Here is a 22,796-nt window from a genome sequence, read left to right on the forward strand (position 1 = left end):
TTCCAGAGTATGGGGGATGCACAGGAGAAATCTTGGAGACGGTTGTGTGAGGAGCAGATGAGGGCAGAGCGGAGTAGGAGGTCATTGGAGGATCTGAGGTTACGTGTGGGCAAGTAGCGGGAGATGAGGTCAGAGATATATGGAGGGGACAGGGTATGGATGGCTTTGTATGTTAATGTTAGTAGTTTGAACTCAATTCGCTGGGCTATGGGTAACCAGTGGAGGGACTGGCAGAGGGGAGCAGCTGATGAAGATCGGGGGGTGAGGTGGATTAAGCGAGCAGCACAGTTTAAGGTGGACTGGAGGGGGGCGAGGGTGTTTGCTGGGAGTCCATGGAGAAGGGTGTTGCAGTAGTCTAGGCGGGAGATTATGAGGGCCTGGACGAGCATCTTGGTAGTTTCCTGGGTGAGGAAGGAGCGGATTCGGTGGATGTTCTTGAGCTGGAGGCAGCAGGAGGTGTTGAGGGCTTGAATATGTGGCTTGAAGGATAAGTCAGAGTCCAGGGTTACCCCAAGGCATTGGGCCTGTGGGACAGGGGTAATTGTGGTTCCATTAACTTTGATAGAAGGGTCAGGTGGAGGGGCCACATGGGGTGGGGTGAAGATGATAAACTCTGTTTTCTCCATGTTGAGCTTGAGAAAGCGGGAGGAGAGGAAGGAGGCTACAGCCGCTAAACAATCTGGAACTCTGGCCAGCAGGGAGGTAATGTCTGGTCCAGAGATGTATATTTGGGTGTCATCAGCATAGCAATGGTACTGAAAGCCATGAGATTCTATGAGTTGGCCCAGGCCAAGGGTGTAGATGGAGAACAGGAGGGGTCCTAGGACGGAGCCCTGGGGGACACCTACAGAGAGAGGGCGAGGTGAGGAGATGGTGTGCAAGTGGGAGACACTGAATGTGCGGTCAGTGAGGTATGAGGAGATCCAGGAAAGGGCCAGGTCTGAGATACCAAGGGATGAGAGAATTTCTAACAGGAGGGAGTGGTCGACTGTGTCAAAGGCGGAGGAGAGGTCGAGGAGGAGGAGGACAGAGTAATGGCGCTTGGCTTTGGCGGTTAGAAGGTCATTGGTGACTTTTGTTAGGGCAGTTTCAGTGGAGTGCCGGGGTCTGAAGCCTGACTGAAGTCTGTCAAAGAGCAGGTTGGACGAGAGATAGGAGGAGAGTTCTGAGTGGACATGCTGCTCAAGCAGTTTTGAGGCGTACGGGAGCAGTGAGATGGGACGATAGTTGGCTGGAGAGGATGGGTCGAGGGACGGTTTCTTAAAGGGATTCTACCACTAAAGCAACATTTAGTGGTTGAATCCCTTTAAGTATAGGCGTGACTGTGGCGTGTTTGAAGGGGAAGGATCCATTGGCTAGAGATAGGTGGAAGAGATGGGTTAGTAATGACTTCAGTGAGTTTGGGGAGGAGATGTGACTGGATCGGTTCAAGCGCGTGGGAGGTGAGGTGGGATTTGGAGATTAGGGAGGAGAGTTTTTCATCAGTGATGGTGGAGAAACAGGTCCTCCTCGTGGCCCCCACACACTATAATGTCCTCCTTGTGGCCCCCACGCACTATAATGTCCTCCTCGTGGCCCCCACGCACTATAATGTCCTCCTTGTGGCCCCCACGCACTATAATGTCCTCCTTGTGGCCCCCACACACTATAATGTCCTCCTTGTGGCCCCCACGCACTATAATGTCCCCCTCCTTCATCTTCCCACAGTTTAACATAATAAAACACTGATACTTACCTCTCCTCGCTCCCCTGCTGCTGTCTGAGGTCTCCATCTCCGGACTGTTGAAGGACCTACAGGCATGATGTAGATATGATGTGTTAACGTCACTCACAACTCCTGGGGCTGGAGCATACAGGAGCACAGTGATAACGCCCAGGCTGTCCGCGGACGGCTCCTGCTTCACCACTATTCATCTCATCTGCGTCCTCTCCGGACATTCCTCCCACTGACCGGGACCGTGAGACACGAATCGCAATCCAGGACTATCCCACTTAACCTGGGACGGTTGGGAGGTATGTGTGTGATGACTGCAAAAGACCTGAGACTGGGAAGGAGATTCACCTTCCAGCAATGACCCTAAACCTCCAGCCCAAGCTCCAGTGAATGGTTTCGATCACAGAATATTCTGCTCTTAGAATGGCCCAGTCACAGTCCAGACCTAAATCCCATTGAGCATCTGTAGCAAGACATGAAAATTACTGTTCACACCCTGCGCCGTTGGAGAAATACTGTCACCCTTGGCCCGACAGCCAATAATCATCCCTTGTGCAACTCTGATAAATTGCCCCCAGTACCCGAGACAACAATGAGATTCTGTTCAGCCTATCACACACCTTATATACCCACCAAGCCGGCCCACAACAAGTCACTTCCTTCCTGAGCTACACGCTGCCGACGTCAGAAGTAGGAGGTGGTGATAATAATGGGACTCAACTCTTCTATTTATTCCATGGGATTCCGTGTAGTGATTACATTGTCTCATCTTCTCTCCATTCAGGTTCCTACAATATAGAATCCTCTCAGTATCTTCTATAGAAGAGAATATTCCTGATTGATCCATCAAGGATGGAAAGAGACAGGAACAAGATGGCGGAAAGTCTATTAAATCTCACTCTAGAGATCATCTACCAGCTTACTGGAGAGGTGAGAGATTCTGATGATGTCATCATTACATCATTGTTATCTATAGTAATAACAGATGATAGGACTGGAGAGGTGATGGACTCTGGACATGTATGTAGTGAGATTTATTAACTACATAATGACCGCTGGCTGTAAAATTACGGCCAGCGGTCATGGTACCTAAAGACCGGACCATTGCCGAAATACATCCGGTCTTTACGTACCTCCTTGGCGGGGTTGGGGGGGGGGGGGAGGATTGGTAACACCTAACCACCCCCCCACCCCACCCTCAATAACTGGACGTTTTATCCATTTCGATCGTGCCTCAAATATCACAGCGCGATCGAAAGGGATCCACCATGTTAATGTGCCGATCGGCACCCCCACGGCGAGATCTGGGGGTGCCGGTATCAGTAAAAGGCAACCTGGGGTCTAGCCAGTGACCCCAAGCTGCCCAGAGTACCTGGTTGATCCTGCCGGGCATTCCAATGTCAGGCTGTGCGTCTGCATAGCCTGACATCCTGCTATGCTCTGTGAGACACGTGCATGCTGTGTCTCACATTGCATACTATATCAGCAATCAAAGTATTGCTGATTGAAGTGTCCTAAATGGACACATGAAAAAGTGAAAAAAAAAATCAGTGTATGAAAAAAATTAATAAAGTTATAAAGCCCCAAAATCCCTTTTTCTCTATAGAAAATGAATTATATAAAAAAAAAAGCACTAAAAATTTATAAACACAATACATATTTGTTATCGTCGCGTTCGTAACAATCTGTACAATAAAACTGAAATAATATTTAATGTACATGGTGAACGCCGGTAAAAAAATAAACGGAAAAAACTCGACGGCAGTAGTGATTTTTCGCCATCTCACCATACAAAATATGCTATAAAAAGTGACCAAAAAGTCATTACCCCAAAATAGTACCAATAAAAAGCACAGGTTGTCCTGCAAAAAATAAGCCGTCAAGCAACACTGTCAACCGAAAGATAAAAATATTACGCCTCTCAGAAGATGGCAATGCAAAAATTACTGATTTATGTCCCCAATTCTGTTTTTGTTCTGCAGAATTATTGCATAAAAAAATAATATAAATGAGGTATCGCAGTAACCGTACCGACCCGCAGAATAAAGGCTACATGTTACTTATACTGTACACTGCACGCCATATTAACCGTACCAACCTGCAGGATAAAGGTCACATGTTACTTAAACTGTACGCTGCATGGCGTAAAATTAAAAAGGTAAAACGCAATACCAGAATAGATTTATTTTTAAATCCAGCAAGAAAGAGTTAATAAAATGTATTCAATAGATTGTAGGTATCCAAAAATGGTGTCATTACAAAATGCACCTCATCCCGCAAACACCAAGCCCTTATATGGCCATGTCACCAGAAAAATAAAGAAAATATAGTATCTAGTAATGTGAAGACAAAATCCCGCAAAATCGCCAAATCATTAGAACACAACTGGCTGCGGCAGGAAGGGAATATATAAGCTGTGCAAGCGGATATCAGCGGATACCCCACATTTACAGCTTATGAGTGAAAAGACACCAGAAGTGACCCCCAGAGTGACTCCCCCAATCATAGGAGCTACTGGGACATAGTAGGGAATGTGGTGTTTGCAATGTCCTCCGCACCGCTTATATATTCCCCCTTCGCCATCCGCTGTGCAGTCACGTCTGGGATACTAATACTCACTACACCCCCTGATAAATTATTTGAGGGGTGCAGTTTTCAAAATGGGGTCACTCCTTTGGGGTATCCACTTTTCTGATACCTTACAGGCTCTACAAACATGGCATGGCGTCCAGATACCAAACATCTGAATCTGTACTCCAAAAGCTGCATAGCGCTCCTTCCCTTCTGTGCCCTGTTGTGTGCCCAAACTGCATATTATGCCACATGTATGACACATGTATGACACTGGTGTACCCGGGATAACAGACGTAATGTCACATGTAGTATAATTTGATATTAGGGCACAGCCGGACACAGAATGGAAGAAGGGTTATTGGGTTTTTGGAGCACAGACAGTTTGGTTTTTGGATGCCATGACACTTTTGCAGAGCTGAAACGCCAGTGGAATCCCCTGATATGTGACATTATTTTGGAAACCACACCCCTGACGGATTTCTCCAGGGGTACAGAGAGCATTTTTAACCCCCAAGTATTGCTATAACTTATTATCCATAAATGAATATGAAGCTGATTGTGAGAAGTGAAAATGACAATTTTTCCAGGAATCCGTAATTTCAGTGCCTAATATGTTGTGCCCGCCTTGTATCAGAGATGAACGCTCTGAAAGCTGTTGTGCCCGGGATACCCGCTTACCAGTTTTTGGAGTATCTCTGCTGACATAAGTCGGGCACAACATATCGGGCACTGAAATGGCGAATCTCTGGAAAATTTTCATTTTTAACTTCTCATTATCAGTTGTGATTTAATTTCTGGAAACTAAATAAATGCAACACTCAAGGGTTATAAATTCTCGCTACGCCACTTGATAAATCCCATGAGTGGGCTAGTGTCCAAAATGGGGTGACATGTCTGCGGATTACTCTTTATTGGCACTTCAGGGGCTTTGCAAAAGTGGCATGACGTCCAAAAACCAAACTGTTCTCCAAAAACCAAAATAGCGCTCCTTCCCTTCTGTGCCCAAACAGCAGTTTCTACCCACATATGGCATTAAGTCTGTTATCTGGGGTACACCAGTGTCATACATGTGGGCATACATCGCCATTTGGGTACACAGCAGGGCGCAGATGTGAAGGAGTGTTATGTGCTTTTGGAGTGCAGATTTGGATTCTTCATTTTTGGACGCCGTGTCACATTTGCAGAGACCCTAAAATTGCCCCTACAACATGGGATCACTTCTTGGTGAATTCCAGTTTACTGGCACCTCCAAGGCTCTGCAAAAACAACATGGCGCCCAGAAAGTCCCTCTAAATCTGTACCCCAATAGCTAAAAAGCGCAGTGCACCTTTCCTTGTGAGCCCTGCTGTGTGCCCAAGCAGAAGTTTACACCCACATATATAATTTTTTGCCCCTTGTTTTAGGAGTGCAGGTCTCTGACAACACAAAGTGGGTGCAATGTATTGGGCACCGAAATTGCATATTTCTTTCAAAATTTCAATTTTCATTTTTGTACATTAATTTTTGGGAAGCATTTTAGGCTCAAAATGATAGTACCCCTTGATTAATTCCTTCACGGGTGTAGTTTCTAAAATGGGGTCACTTTTGAGGGGTTTCCATTGTATTGGTACTTTAGGTGCTCAGCAAATGCGACATGGCACCTGAAAACTATTCCAGCAACATCTGCCCTCCAAAAGCCAAATAGCGCTCTTTCCATTCTGAGCACCGCCATGTTCCCATACAGCAGATTATGACCACATATGGGGTACTGCCATGTTCAGGAGAAATTGTTTAACAAACTTTGGGGGGCTTTTACTCCTTTAACCCCTTGTGATAATGAAAACTTTGGTGATAAAGTGACATTTTAGTAATTTTTCATTTACATATCCCCAATGTTAGTAAAATCTGTGAAACAACTGTAGGGTCAAAATGCTCACTATACCCCTTGATGAATTCTGCGAGGGGTGTAGATTCTAAAATGGGGTCACTTTTGGGGGATTTCTATTGTTTTGGTACTCTAAGGGCTCTGCAAATGAGACATGGTGCATTAAAGCTATTCCAGCGAAATCTGCTGTTCAAACCCCAGTGTCGCTCCTTCCCTTCCATGCACTGCCGTGTGCCCAAAAATCAGTTTACACCCCCATGTGGGGGATTTCTGTGCACGGGACAAATTGCGTGATAAACTGTCAGATGCATTTTCTCCTTTAACCGTTTATGAATGTGTCAATTTTAGGTCTAAATGAATGTGTAGGTGAAAGAAATGAAATGTCTGATTTTCACCTCCATATTATTTTTATTCTTATGAAATGCTTAAAGGGTTAAAGGGGTATTCCCACGTTACATACTCACCAGTCTTCACTGCTGTAAAATCTTCTTTCTTCCTGGTTTCTTGCATCGTTTGGTGGGCGGGGTTTCACATGCAACCTGCCGTTTAGCTCCACCCCCAAATTAGCATGTAGCTCCGCCCACCCATATTGGACTATGAAGTACAGGCAGCATCAACTCCATTCTGTGTTACATACAGAGACTGCCTGTCTCTGCCACATTGAACACAATTGAATTAGCTATCCTGATAACTGGGAGAACAGAAGAAATGAAAGCAGCTCCTCTCCAATATCTGAGTGCAGGACCCAGGTCACGTGGTGTAGACACAGGAATAGCTAGATACACAGGCTCGCTCCCGTGCACTTAGCCCCTCCTCCCTCCCCCCTGAGAGCAGCAGATACATCACTTGACTTTTGACCAGATAAGTCAAGGGCGATGTCAACAATTAATTGAATAAAGTAATATAGTGGACAAACAAAGCAGCTTTGCTGAAGCAATGTATTTAGGAAAAGTCTTACATCCACATTAACAAGCAGTATAGATAGGATCCTTGTGATGGGACAACCCCTTTAACAAACATCCCAAATGCAGTAATGAAATATTTGAGGGGTGCAGTTCTGAAAACGGGGTGATTTGGGGGGGGGGGGGTTCTATTATACAGGCCTTTATAATTCCTTTCAGAACGGAAGTGGTCCCTAAAAAATTGGTTTGGGGAATTTTCTTGTAAATCTGGAAAATCGCTGTTACACTTGTAGGCCTTGTAACATCCAAAATAAATTAAGACAATCAAAAGATGATGCCGATATAAAGCAGAGCTATGGTAGATAATATTTATTTATATATGTATTTGGGTGGTATGACTATCTGCCTGAAAAACAGAGAATTTCACATTTTGAAAATTGCAATTTCCTAGTTTGTTTTTTTTAATAAATAAATACAAAAATATTGATTAGTGTTTACTAGAGATGAGCGAACAGTAAAATATTCGTTATTCGTTTCAAATAATCGCTCAATATTCGACTATTTGAACGAATATCGAACCCTATTATTGTCTATGGGAAAAAATGCTTCGTTTCAGGGTATCCTACCATTTGACTCAGGAGGGTCACCAAGTCCACTATGACACCTCAGGAAATGATGCCAACACCTCTGGAATGCAACTGGGACAGCAGGGGAAGCATGCCTGGGGGCATCTAACAAGCCCAAGTCACAGTTTTACCCCACCAACACTATTAAAGTGGGAAAATACCTGGAAACCTTCTTTCCTTCCCAATTGGATGGACAGAAACCCACATTTTAAGCTAAAGAAACATTACCAAGCACCCCTTTAAATCACGTTGCCCATGACAACCACAGATGGCATAGGCAATGGGAAATCCAACAGTACCCACCCTGAACTGTCATTGTGTATGTGTGTGTGATGTGGTAAGACCTTCCAAAATTCACTTTTCTGGCCCTTAACGTGAGCCCTTCCAAATTAAGTTAGAGGCCCTTAAGCTGAGCTACCAGCAGAGATTGAAGCCCTTTAGGTGACTTCAGCCTCTTACCAACAGAGTTTTAGGCCCTTTAAGTTAGTTCAGCCTTGCACAAGCAGAGTTTTTTGCCCCATTGGGTGAGTTGAGCCTTGCACGAGCAGAGAGTTAGCCCCTTTAAAATTGTTAGCCCCTAAAACGGTGGTTCCAGAACTATCACTCTCATTGTGTTGGATTGATGCAGTGGATTGGACTGAGGACCCAGACATTGACCTTGATTTTGATTTGGAAATTGATAACATTTTGGCATCAAGTCCTGGGGGTAACTTTATTTAGAGGACCGCAAAGGTGGAGAATTGGCTGCAACCACTACTAGCGGTAATGGTCCTCTAATATCGGACTCTACATTACCTCTACAGGGTTCTGATCAGGTGTTAATAGTCCAATCAACATGCTCCAGTACTTTAGCTGTAGATCAGAAACCACTTTCCCTTTTGACATCAGATTTAACCAAGTTTCACCATCATCATCCTGCTGAGATGGAGCCACTAAAGGAAACCTTGCCTTCAAAGGCATGTCCTGGAGCTACGACTGAGCCAAATCTAAACACAGAGTCCTTTGGAACTGAACAAAATTGAGCAGCAGTGTTTTTGGCCCTTGGGGTGATTTGAGCACCAGTACGTGTCCTGTAACATCCGGCGGGCCCTAAGTTCTGGGCTAAGTTGCACAAAGTTCCACTTGACCACCAACGCGTGGACAAGTGCATGCGGCCAGCAACTCTACATCTCAATCACGGCACACTGGCTTGAATGTAGTTGAGGCTGGGACCGGGTCACAAACTGTGGCGGCCTGCCTTGTCTCCCCACCCAATATTCCTGGCAGGAGTGCTGAAACACCACCCTCCTCCGCCGTTAAATCGACCCCAGCTACAAGCTGGAAACGCTGCAACACTGGCGTGGGGAGATGTCAGCAGGCCATGCTGAAGCTCATCAGCTTGGGGGACAGACAGCACACTGCCTCCGAGGTGAGGGATGCCATCCTGGATGATATGGCAATGTGTTTTTTCCTGCTGCACCTGGTGCCAGGCATTTGTGTCGTCTGTGATAATGGACCGAACCTGATAGCGGCTCTGGAGCTTGCCGGCCTCTAACACGGTCCATGCCTGGCCCACATTTTCAACTTATTGGTGAAACAGTTTCTAAGAATGTAGCCCAATTTACACAAGCTACTGGTTAAAGTGCTGCACTTGTGCGCCCACTTTGGCAAGTCTACAGTAGCTGCTGCTAGCCTCAATACACAACAGCAACACCTACATCTGTCCGAAGCACCGGCTGTTGTGCGAGGTTACCACATGCTGAAACCCTAGATACCATATGTTGAGCAGGATGTGTGAATAGAAGATACCTTTGATGGAGTTCCATCTCCAAAACCCAAGGCTTCATCAAAGTCAGCTCCCTCAGTTTCCTCACCATGAGTTTCCATGGGTGGCAGACTTATGTGAAATCCTATCCCATCCTTTCCACTGGACAAGAAACATTATCATGCACTCATCACAATTTCTGATATGACAGCTGCGTTAAGCAGGGTGCAGGGTACAACGCAGACCAGGCCCGAGCACCAGGAACAGGTGTTACAATGGCTAGCGGATAATGCTTCCAGCTGCTTTTCCACCAGCCAGTCAGTCACTACCTGCAGTCGTGTTAATACCCAAGAGTCTGCCCCTCCTTCCTCCCAACATGCCCAATCTTCCCAACAGAGTCATCCCACCCTTGCTCCTTCCCAGGATCTCTTTTCGGGTCCTTTTACTGTATCTCCCTCTGTTGAACCACTTCCCGAATTCCAGGAGCTACCAGACGACTTTGTTTGTCCTGATGCCAAAACACTGGAGCATCCGCCATCACCTGGCGATTTTGTGGTTGTGGACCTGCAACCAGCATTTTCTGTCCTTAGTGATGATGATGAGACACAGTTGCCATCAGGGCAGGCTGTTCTCATGTGCAGTTTGCAGTAAGAGGAGAGTGAGCAATTGGACGAGGAGTTGGTGGACGACGAGGCCATTGACCCTAAATGGACAGGGGTGATGTCTAGGTGCGAAAGCAGTGTAGATGTGGAGGCAAGCTAAGCAGGACAAAAGGTGGCTACAGGCAGAGGCATGGACTGGGGTGATGTCGAGGGGTGAAAGCAGTGTAGATGTGGATGCAAGTGCAGCAGCAAAAAAGGTGGCTAGAGGCAGAGGCATGTCCAGAGGCAGCAAGGCCAAAGATTTTCCGTGTACTAGCCACTCATGCAAAACTCGCCCATTTTGCCAGACTAATTCCTACAACAGGCTAACAACTGCCATCCGGTCCACACCCACCAGGGGCACACTCTCCAAGGTCTGGGACACGTTAATGGCACTCCCTGGCCAAATTACCGCCACTGAGGGGCCTAATGTCACCAGGAGAAACAAGTATAAGCGCATGTTGCGGGAGTAGCTGGTCGACCACAGCCCTGTCCTCTCCGATCCCTCTGCGCCCTACATTTAGTGGGTCTCCAAGTTGGATTTGTGGCTGGAACTTGCGCTCTAAGCATTGGAGGTCCTTTCCTGCCCTGCCGCCAGCATGCTATTGGAAAATGTCTTCAGCACAGCCGGTGGCTACAGGAAGAGGCATGGACAGGAGTGATGTCTAGGGTCGAAAGTGTAGGTGTGGATGCAAGCGCAGCAGCAAAAAAAGGTGGCTAGAGGCATGTCCAGAGGCAGCAAGGCCAAAGATTTTCCGTGTACTAGCCACTCATGCAAAACTCGCCCATGTTGCCAGACTTATGCGAGATCTCTCCGTGTCTTTGAGGAGTCCACCAAGAGGGTCAGCTGTGATGACGCACTTGTGAGTGTTACAATCCCGCTCCTGTGTATGATGCGAGAATCCCTTATCGCCATCATGGATAACGCATTGTACGCTGAGGAGTCGGGCATAGGAGCAGAACCTACCAGCAGGATAGTCAGTGCACACTCCTGTCCGCTTCACAGCGTATATTGATGGGGGGAAGAGGAGGATGACGAAGTGGCAGATGATCTCACACAGGAGGCTAGTGTCACCCCCTGGCCAAACTACCGCCACTGAGGTGCCTAGTGTCACCAGTTACGTTGCAAATTTTGTGCAGTTTGCACACTTTGCAAGTCTAAACTGAGTAGGGGCTCTGAAAAGAGCAACCTTACCACCTTTTGCGTGCGCTGTCATTTGGAAGGCAAGCCCTGGGCTCAGTGGGAGAGAGCAAAAGCAGGACAATCGTCACCCGGCGTTGCCGACACTGCCTCTTCCACTGTTTACAGTGCTGGTGCTGCAATCTATGGTGAAGTTCAGTGCATCCCATTGCTTCAGCACAGATGGTGTGAAGGAGAGTGGAAAATGGAGGAAATGGAGAGTGACCCTTACAGTTGGGGCCAGCAAAGGCATGCCAAGTAACACACTGGCACACATGGCTGACTTCATGTTGGGTTGCTTTTCAAGAGACAAAGGCATACTTCACATCATGGAGTGCAAACAATACTGGATTGAACAAAACTTGGATTAAGCTTATATAGGCTGACTGAATTGCTGTGTATCACACTTAGCTTTGGGGGGTACAGCATTAAAAACATGTTTGACCATACATGGCCTGACTGAATGAACGGCTGTCTCCCACTTAGCTTTGTGGGGTAGACCCTTAAAAATTGGATTGACCGGACATGGCCTGACTGAATTTCTGTGTTTCCTACCTAGGTTTTGGGGCGCACCAGTGCTCTGCGGGGAGGCTTATTAGTTTCACTTAGGTGTAATCTTTGTGCTTGGTTTTCTTTCACATTGTGGTCACATTGTTTGCTTGTTATTTGATCTGTTCTCACTTATTTATTAATGTTTTGTATTTGCACATGATTTAGTGTATTTGGTGATCTTTTTTGCAGCACACTCTTTACACTAGCACATTGTTCACTATTTATTATATATTATTGCCCTATTATACCTCCGCATACTGGTTAATTACTGATAGCAGTTTCTCAATTTTTAAAAATTTTTTTTTTTATTATTCAAGTAATATTATATTGATTTTATATTATATTTCTATCAATAAATATCCATTTTTATGGTGATCCTGTCGTTTTGACAATTTTTTTCCTAGGTTTTGGAGGTACACACAGTGAAAAACTGGATTGAGCGTACATAGCCTAACTGAATTTATGTGTCCCCCACCTAGGTTTTGGGGGTACACACCCTGGATATCCGGATTGAGCGTACATAGCCGGACGTAATTGCTCTGTATCCCTGTTTTGGGGTTACACACTACCTGAAAAGCTGGGTTCAGCTTATATGGCTGGACTGAATTGTTCTGTATCCCTGTTAGGTGTTTGGGGGGGACACTGCCTGCAAAGCTGAGTTGAGCGTATCTGGAGAACTGAATTGTTCTGTATCCCTGTTAGGTGTTTGGGGGGACACTGCCTGCAAAGCTGGGTTGAGCGTATATCGCTGGACTGAATTGCTCCGTATCCCTGATTTGGGGAGACACCCCATTGAAATCTCTCCCTGCAGTGTATAGCTCTGTATAGCTCTGAAAAGAGCTGTTGTTGTTCTTCGGTTTTTCCCTGCCTACTAGAAGCTAATGCCTATCTAGCCCTCAGCAGATCTCTCTCTCTCTCTCTCTCTCCCTATCTCTCACCGCAAATGACACAATGTCGCTGGCTATTCTTATAAATGGAAAGTGACATGTTTTCGGCAGCCAATGGCTTTTTTTTTTCAATTTTTTTCAATGCCTTTGTTGTCGTAGTTCCTGTCCCACCTCCCCTGCACAGTTATTGGTGCAAAAAAAACACCAGGGAAGGTGTGTGTGTGTGGGGGGGGGGGGGATAGAAATTTTTACTGCGTATGCCGCGTGGTATTCAATTGCAAACAAATACATTGAATGGCCTGATATTCGATCGAATACCTATTCAATCAAACGGTGTTCACTCATGTCTAGTGTTTACCACTAACATGAAGTATAATGTGTTAAGAAAAAACAATCTCAGAATCGCTTGTGTAAATTAAAGCGTCTCAAAGTTATTGCCATTTAAAGTGACATGTCAGTTTTGAAAAAAGAGGCCTGGTCCTTAACGCACTTCTGGGCCTGATCCTTAACCGGTTAATGTGTCTCCCCATAACCAGGATTACACAGTAGTGAAGAAGACCTCTAGTGGGCGCTGTCAGAACCTTGTGTATAATGGATATGGAGGAATCCTGAGCCCAATCCTGGGGTCTCCACCTCACCCCCTGATACAGGAGGAGATCAATGGACGGAAGATCCTAGAACTCACCAACAAGATGCTGGAGCTGCTGACTGGAGAGGTGACACTGCTGGGAATGCTGGGACATTATGCAGTAACTGGAGGGGTCGGGGTGATGACTGTATCACTGTGTTGTCAGGTTCCTATAAGGTGTCAGGATGTCGCTGTCTATTTCTCCATGGAGGAGTGGGAGTATTTAGAAGGACACAAGGATCTGTACAAGGAGGTGATGATGGAGGACCACCAGCCCCTCACATCTGCAGGTAATAGACATGACTATATACACATGGACTTCCATTATTTGTATGTACAGAATGAATTCAGTCCCTATCTGTGTTTCCTACAGGTAGATCCAGTAAGAGGACAACCCCGGAGAGATGTCCCAGTCCTCTTCTTCCACAGGATGATCAGGTAGATGGAGATATTCCCTATGATGTGTAGACGGGCTGTGAAGTCCTTGTGGTCAGTCTTGTTGTTTCCAGCAGTATTATATGGTTATATACATGGGCGGTGTCATTGAGCCGCCATCTAATATGTTTCTCCGGCTTCTCACAGACCTGCAGCTACTGTCAGGACATCTTTCATCTTCATGCGGATTAATGATCTAGAACATTCTCTGTGACTTCCCCATTTGTCCGGTGACTTTTACATTATTTGTTTCACAGATTTTCCATCAGGATAAAGATTTAACCGACATTAATGTTTTATCTGTGAGAATAAAGGAAGATCCCTATGTGAGTGGTGATGAGGAGTGTGAGGAGGACATTCCTACAGGGAACCGCCCAGGTGAGGAGTCACCACTGTATAAAGCACAGAAGGGTCACTGATTCTATTCAGACGTTGTTTAGACTATTTGTTGTTCCCTGATTCAGGTAAAATACTAATAATACATGAATATAAATGTGATACCGCTATAGGGGGTAATAAATGTAGTATAGAATAGAACGGACAGCAGGAATATGGACTTGACATCGATGTGAACTAGCCAAATTTCTTCCTCACCGGCTGTCAGTCCTCGTGAAGGGAAAGAATTTACCAGAATTATATAGCAGATTATTTCAGGTGGCGGAAAAATAATCCTCTAGCTCGATCTTCAGGCAGATTCCACCTCAGAGCTCTATGGAAATAAATGGGAGGTGGAAAATCCCGCCTGGCCAGTAAGGAATCTGATGGAGATTCGGGGGCTGATTTGTTAAAGCTGAAACATTATTCTTCTGAATTCCTGAAGCAGCTTCTACAAATGTCACTGTGTAAACCTCACCTTAGACCCCAATCACACTATGGAATCCGGACTAGAAAATCTGGTCTGTACATCAGTCACATTTCCCAGCCTGAACTCTGTCCACACACCAGGACTCCCTGTATCTTAATGATCTATGACGCTAGGAGTCCCTGCTTCCTTGTGACTCCACAGACCCTACTACATACTGTATGGGACAGCAGGTCCGCGGTGAGTTCAGGCTGGGAAATCCAGCAGATGTGGTTTGGATTCTATTGTGTGTATGGGGTGTAATACAGTAAGATTTATGGCATCCTACAGTATTATTCCACATAAGTGGCCATATTTAAGCAGTCATGGATTGTGTTCACCTCTACAGTGACCTAGAGCAGTGGTGGCATCTCCTGCCCCGCTTCATTACTATTCACTATCACTGACCTCCGTCTCAGCACAGTGAATACTAATGAAGTAGGCCGCGCTGCTTCCATTTTCTGCCTGTGCCACTGACTTCACTTCCTCACACGGTCTGAAGTGTCTCAGGCAGCGGCAGCTCAGTGGGGAATATACTTATAAGGTTATGTTATTCAATAATAGTAACATCAGTTTTCTTCTTGTCAGATGACTGTACTGGGAGCTCAGAGGGACAACTGATATCTACAGATTATAAAGCAGAGGATCATGGTATCACACAAGATCCATATGAAGAACATGTCATTACCCAAGCTATACCCTCAGCCCTTCAGAAAAAAGATCTTTCTCCTAATTCCTTACAGTCTGTTAAGCAAAATGAAAGCAGCAGAAGGGATGTTATACATCAGAGAACTCACACAGGAGAGAAACCCTATTCATGCCCAGAATGCGGGAAATGTTTTGTCTCTAAATCTCATCTTGTTTTGCATCAAAGAACTCACACAGGGGAGAAGCCATATTCATGCTCAGAATGTGGGAAATGTTTTACTCAGATTTCATCTCTTATTAAACATCGGAGAATTCACACAGGTGAGAAGCCATATTCATGCTCAGAATGTGGGAAATGTTTTACCCAGAAATCAATTCTTGTTGAACATCTGAAAATTCACACAGGGGAGAAGCCTTATTCATGCCCAGAATGTGGGAGATGTTTTACCCAGAAATCATTTGTTGTTAACCATCAAAGAATTCACAAAGGAGAGAAACCATATTCATGCTCAGAATGTGGAAAATGTTTTACTCAAAAATCAAGTCTTGTTGTACATAAAAGAACTCACACAGGAGAGTTTTCATGCCAAGAATGCGGGAAATGTTTTATCGCTAAATCTCATCTTGTTACACATCAGAGAATTCATACAGGGGAAAAGTTGTTTTCTTGCCCAGAATGTGGAAAATGTTTTTCTCAGAAATCCTATCTTGTTCAACATCAGATGTTTCACACAGGGGAGAAGCCATATTCATGCCCAGAATGCAGTAAAAGTTTTGTGGCTAAATCAAATCTTGTGAGGCATCAGAAAATTCACACAGGGGAGAAGCCATTTTCATGCGCAGAATGTGGGAAATGTTTTACTCACAAATCAAAACTTGTTGAACATAAAAGAACTCACACAGGGGAGTTTTCATGCTCAGAATGCCAGAAATGTTTTATCTCTAAATCACATCTTGTTACACATCAGAGAATTCACACAGGGGAGAAACCATTTCCATGCCCAGACTGTGGGAAATGTTTTAGAGTACAATCAAGTCTTGTTGCACATCAGAGAATTCACACAGGGGAGAAGCCATTTCCATGTTCAGAATGCGGGAAATGTTTTATTTCTAAATCACATCTTGTTGCACATCAGAGAACTCACACAGGAGAGAAGCCATATTCATGCCCAGAATGTGGGAAATGTTTTACTCAAAAATCAAATCTTGTTGAACATCAAAAAATTCACAAAGGAGAGAAGCCATATTCATGTCCAGAATGTGGGAAATGTTTTACTCAAAAATCAAATCTTGTTGAACATCAAAAAATTCACAAAAGAGAGAAGCCATATTCATAATCAGAATGTGGGAAATGTTTTACTACTTAGAGCTAGTTCACACTGGGGCTGGTGGAGCTGATTTTGGCACCGGGAGTGACGCGGGGAGCCGCGTCACTTTCGGGTCAAAACCCGCCTGCCATAACCGTCGTGGCTTCCCCCTCTGGAGTTTGCTCAAATGAATGGGCCGACACCGGAGGTTGCTGCCGCCTGAAGAAAAGGCAGCTTGTGGTCTCCATAGACCACCATTGTATGTAGGCGGATTTTGAGGCGAAATCCGCTATCAAAATCCTTGCCCCCGTGTGAACTAGCCCTTAATCAGAAATTGTTACACATCAGAGAATTCACACATAATCTTTGATACTGTATCTCTTGCAGTTATAAATATAAGAGGAGGCCTCTAAGATTGTAGAGATTTTGGTAGTGGTTAGAGATTAAGCTATAGTATCAGTATTGGATGGAACCTTTTAGTGTATTCGTGTATTTCATATTTTGTGTCTAAACGACCTTTCATTTTGCATTTGGCTTCCAGTAGGTCCACCAGTGTTTGTTTTTCTGTTGCATTTAAGGGAGGGTTCATGTGTTTATATTTCAGTTAGAAGGCACCTTGTTGATGGGAAAATTTAGTAATCACCACACGACTTCATTATTGATTATATACTTTTAGGACAGGTACGGCCATGGTATTAGGGTTGCAGCCTGTTCCACTAGTTCTTTTCAGTCCAGCATGCATGGGGTTAATCTCCTTGCAGCCAATAGGCGTGGTAGGCCTGCTGACTGAAACTGGTGGCAGCCTGTCGGCATCTAGCTTTAGCACCTAGGCGGGCTGATTGGTTCCGCCTTCCCTCCATTTAAGGAGGCTGTTTTGGGACGTCGGGTGCTCTAGTATCATTTGCTAAATGTGTGTGTGCGTGCGCGCACGGGTTCCTGTGTGGTTGTCAATTCCACATTGTGCATGTCTTTGCAAGACTTAGTTTGGCAGTGAGCTGCCTTAGCTAGGTAGGGCTTAGTTAGAAAATTGCCCTAGTAGTTGCCCAGGGAATTCCCACCTAGCTAGCCTCTAATTGTCAAGTCTCTGCAGACATTAGTTGGCAGAATACTGCCTTAGTTAGGCAGGCTGCTACTTGTGGTACTCCACTGCAGGTGGCTGTGTAGTGGGTGCGACCCAGTAAGGTGCTGGGAGCACACGGTCATTGTTAGTTGTTGTCTAGTGGTGAAGTAACCACTAAGACTTTATTATTCATTTTAGGCCGCTGCTTTGTACTGCAGTGGCAGCTTCTCACAACAGTACACCCTGCAGTTCAGAGCCCAGTGGGCTCCGCAGGATTATTGTTATTTAGTTCTTTTTAATATTTCCTGCCGTCCGTAACCTATACCTTCCCTTCGGATACAGCATAATCTCATCAGATGTACATTTCAGATTCTCTTTCTGCCATATCACTGCCTTTGTTAAAGGGGTATTCCCACTTCGCATACTCACCAGTTTTCACTGCTGTAAAATCTTCTTTCTTCCTGGTTTCTTGCATCATTTGGTGGGCGGGGTTTCACATGCAACCTGACGTTTAGGTCCGCCTCCAAATTAGCGTGTAGCTCCGCCCACCCATATTGGACTATGAAGTACAGGCAGCATAATGCCATAATGAACACAATTGAATTAGCTAGCCTGATAACTGGGAGAACAGAAGAAATGAAAGCAGCTCCTCTCCCCTATCTGATAGCAGGGAGGTCACATGGTGTAGACACAGGAATGGCTAGAAACACAGGCTCGCTCCCGTGCACTTAGCCCCTCCTCCCTCCCCCCTGAGAGCAGCAGATACATCACTTGACTTTTGAGCAGATAAGTCAAGGGCTGTGTCAACAATGAATTGACTAAAGTAAGATAGTGGACAAACAAAGCAGTTTTGCTGAAGCAGTGTATTTAGGAAAAGTCTTAAATCCACATTAACAAGCAGTATAGATAGGATCCTTGTGATGGGACAACCCCTTTTAACATATTTGCAAATGTATTTAATTGACTTAACAGAGTTACAATATTCTCCGTTAATTGGTGCATCAAACATTTATGAAAGCAGTGGAGAGTCAGGTACAACCCATCGATTACACTGTGTAACAGAGTTTTTGTCCTTGTTCATCAGATGTTATACCCTAACAGGGCATAAGCTGGCATTACAGAAAATACTAATTATTATTAATCAATTTTGTTTTTATGACAAGGGCTTCGAAAACAATAAAAATGTCCGATATTAGTAAAAATAACGACTATAGTCAGCTGTCTAGCTTCATATACAATAATATGTCATACATGACTGTAGGAGTCGAGATATTAAACTTAAAAGTGTGTTTGCGTTTTAGATTTACGATTATGCTGTAAATCAATTTCTCGAACAAGTCCCCAAATATAATCTCTCAGCATGTTTTCATTGTACTGTCCTTGGTAGCGACTAGAGATGAGCGAGTAGTGAAATATTCGTTTCGAGTAGCCCCTCAATATTCGACTATTCGATCGAATCCCATTATAGTCTATGGGGGGGAAAAAACGCTTGTTTCAGAGGAAACCACTATTCGACTAAGGAGAGTCACCAAGTCCACAATAACACCCCAAGAAATTATACCAACACCTCTGGAATACAACTGGGACAGCAGGGGAAGCATGCCTGGGGGCATCTAACACGCCCAAGTCACTGTATTACCCCACTATCACAGCCTATCAACTAGACACTCAATATGGAAAGTGGAAAAATACTTGGAAACCTTCTTTCCTCCACAATAGTATGGACAGAAACACAAAGCTAAAGCAAACAGTATGCACCCCTTTACATCACGTTGCCCATGACAACCACAGATTGCATAGGCAATGGGAAATCCAAAAGCCCCTACACTTAACTGTCATTGTGTATGTGTGTGTGTGATGTTGTGAGACCTTCAAAAATTACTTTTCTGGCCCTTAACGTGAGTCCTCCCAAATTAAGTTAGTGGCCCTTAAGCTGAGCTACCAGCAGAGATTGAGGCCCTTGAGGTGACTTCAACCTTTTACCAGCATAGTTTCAGGTCCTTTATGTGAGTTGCGTTTTGCACCAGCAGAGATTTGTTGGCCCTTTGGGTGAGTTGAGCCTTGCACCAGCAGAGTGTTAGCCCCTTTAAAATTGTTAGCCCCTAAAACGGTGGTTCCAGAACCATCATTCTCATTGTGTGGGATTGATGCAGTGGATCAGAACCTCCACGCTCGTATACAAGACTTCTCCCGAGCTGCACCACTTCTCTGGAATGTTGTACCCCGGACAATCAGATTAACTTCCAATTTCTACAGTTTGAAACGCAAACTAAAGACACATCTTGTCAGACAGGCCTATCACAATTTCTAACGTAAACCCTTCCGTACTATAATTAGAATCCCCAAAATTTAACCCTCCTCTGTCCCTGCTCCCACATTTCCCCACATGATATGATGCCATTTCAGGCTAACTTTATAGATCCAAGCTCCATCCACATGTTACAGGACACCACTAGTGACGGCTCATAAAGTTTTATGTTTGTGTAATGACAGTAACCTCTATTACAACATTGTCCGACCACTGCATAAGCAATGCCGCCCCTGATACCTCGTGTCACCCCCTCTACCTCATAGATTGTAAGCTCTCGTGAGCAGGGCCCTCAGTCCCAGTGTGTTACTTTCTTTGTACTGCATCTTTCTGTCTGTATTTGAACCCTACAAATTGTACAGCGCTGCAGAATATGTTGGCGCTATATAAATAAAATTTATTATTAGAGTGAGGACCCAGACATTAACCATGATTGTGATTGTGAAGTAGATAACATTTTGGCATCAAGTCCTGGGGGTAACTTTTATTTAGAAGACCGTAAAGGTGGAGAATTGGCTGAAACCACTACTACCGGTAATGGTCCTCTAATATGGGACTCTACATTACCTCTACAGGGTTCTGATCAGGTGTTAATAGTCCAAACAACATGCTCTAGTCCTTTAGCTGTAGATCAGAAACCACTTTCCCTTCCGACACCGGATTTAACAAAGATTCATCATCCTCATCCTGCTGAGATGGGGCCACTAAAGGAAAGCTTACCTTCTGTGAAGGGTGAAAATATCTTTTGGAAAATACATGGCTTGCAGTTGAAAACCACGAGGGTGGGGGGAGAACTGAAACTGATCATCAGCACAAATCTTTAGCTTCTTATAGCTTAAAATTGACTGTTAAGCAGCAAGATGGAAACTTTAAGACAAAGGCTTTTTAGCCTCAGCCTGCCTTGTGACATGACGTACTAAGATCATATGTCTTGCTGCTTGTCTGTGACTATATATACTTGAGATACTGTACAATAAAGTGTGGTATTTGAATAACTGACAGCTGTGTCTGTTGTGTGTGTCACCCGAGCGCTCGTAACTTCCTCTTTTTCAATTAGGCATACGACAAACATAACCCAGGAGGTCTTGAGCCCCCAACAGAACTTGGCAGCTCAACGTGGTGGGGCATCAATAATCATTTGATGTGCAGCCTGATAGTATACTGATCCACTCACCAAACGATTTTTGGAGACTGGCCCGGAGGACCTCAGATGAATAAAGCAGCGCTGTAAAGGTACACCCTTGTATTACCAAATGATTAATCTGAGTTCCTACGTGTCCCGGATCCTGTGTGTTGATGAGTGAGGTTAGTGCTGCATAAATTGATGCCATATTATATAGTACGGAAGAACCTAAAGGGTATGTTGTCTGTCGTTGAATAGGGAGACCTTGTACATTTTCTTCGGTTTATTTAAGTTTGATTCTGTTCACCATTTATATCTGTTATAAAGTGTATAAGGCGGCACAGAAGGGAAAGTTATTCTCCATCTTTAATCCCTAGAGTTGCGGGAGTAAAAGTACTGAGTGATTGAAAAGTCCTTGTTTCACTAAGGACTGAGTAGAATCTGCGCAAGTAAGTGCAAAGATTCAGGGGTGTCTCGGTAAAGGGACACTAAGCCAGAGACTTGCACATCAGAGATTAGTTCAAGGATAACAGAGTGACTGTTTGGAAGTTCCCACTAAGAGAAGTCAGAGACCCTCGAGAAGTCAAAGAGACCCTCTATTGTCTTAATTGCCCTAGAGGAGTGGGAAGCTCACAGCTGATTAGCTATCAGCCAGTATGGGGAAGGGATCCTCAAAGGAAGGGTACACCCCATATGAGCTAATAGAGATGGGAGAAGGGAAAGAAATTGCCGTCCAGGTGAAAACAATCCTTCAGAAAGCAGGAGTCAGGACAATAAGAATTAAGGAATTTCTAGAATGTCTATAGTGTCCTTTATTCAGGAAAGGTTTTCCCAGTTTGAGATTTCTCTTCATGGTAATGTCTGTAAGATTGAATTAATGGCATAAATTTGAGATCATCATTATTATGTTTATTTTACAGTAATATACACATTGATGAGAAGATGAAGGCATCTACTTACATGTTTTGTTTTGTTTTCTCCTCAATATTTAGCTGTGCGGGAACTATAAATAACTCTGTGCTTATTTGTAGGACATGAAGAATAAGATTTGGCCATTCTGGGATAATAAGTGATATCACTATACAAAATATATAAAAGAAGAAATTTTGATTTTAGTGCAGACAAATTTTTTATTTTATTTAATGGACTTTTGTTTTGTTTGGAGCTCCAGTGTGATGATGCATGTTTGTATGGAAGGTTCAGAGAAGTGAATGGGTCCATATGTGTTTCAGTTATATGTACATGTTACATGTGTCTGCTATGTGTATATGCTCTGTTTGTCCATGTCTGTATTGTTACATGTTCAGTCTCCACAGCAAGCAGATGAAGATATTGACTGCTTATAACCCAAGAGGGTGGTGACAAGTAGATATGAAAGGGAGGCATAAAGTTCTTTCCAATGTTGAATACATATGTGTGTGTTCTGGTGAGTATGAGATGTACTTAATATAACATGTACATGTACGATGTACTCAGTGTTTATTGGTGCTTGTGTGAATCAAGTATATCACATGGGCTTTACACTTATTTAAGTAATATAAATATTGGTTATGGGTTTATACTATAAATCTATGAATTTTAACAATCGGGATTTATTGTGTGAAAAAGTTTTATCTTGTACATGTACATTGTTATTGGTCATTGTTATTTGGATGATCTTTCTGATATGGGAATAGGCACCATAGGGGTAATAATAATAATAATAATACATTTTATTTATATAGCGCCAACATATTCCGCAGCGCTGTACAATTTATAGGGT

General features: G+C 44.2%; 2 protein-coding genes and 1 pseudogene across 2 annotated transcripts in view; 1 reads left to right on the forward strand and 2 right to left on the reverse strand.

The window, feature by feature from the left end:
- The window catches only part of LOC142190458 (oocyte zinc finger protein XlCOF7.1-like), a 383,441-nt gene that overhangs the window by 55,110 nt on the left and 305,535 nt on the right, over positions 1 to 22,796 (reverse strand). The gene's annotated exons all lie outside the window — the stretch shown is intronic.
- Positions 1 to 22,796, reverse strand: part of LOC142190474 (oocyte zinc finger protein XlCOF29-like) — a 339,394-nt gene that overhangs the window by 1,852 nt on the left and 314,746 nt on the right. The gene's annotated exons all lie outside the window — the stretch shown is intronic.
- LOC142189044 (uncharacterized) overlaps positions 2,331 to 22,796 on the forward strand; it is a 163,503-nt pseudogene continuing 143,037 nt past the window's right edge.

Source organism: Leptodactylus fuscus, chromosome 1 (assembly GCF_031893055.1).
Source record: "Leptodactylus fuscus isolate aLepFus1 chromosome 1, aLepFus1.hap2, whole genome shotgun sequence".
Taxonomy (NCBI): domain Eukaryota; kingdom Metazoa; phylum Chordata; class Amphibia; order Anura; family Leptodactylidae; genus Leptodactylus; species Leptodactylus fuscus.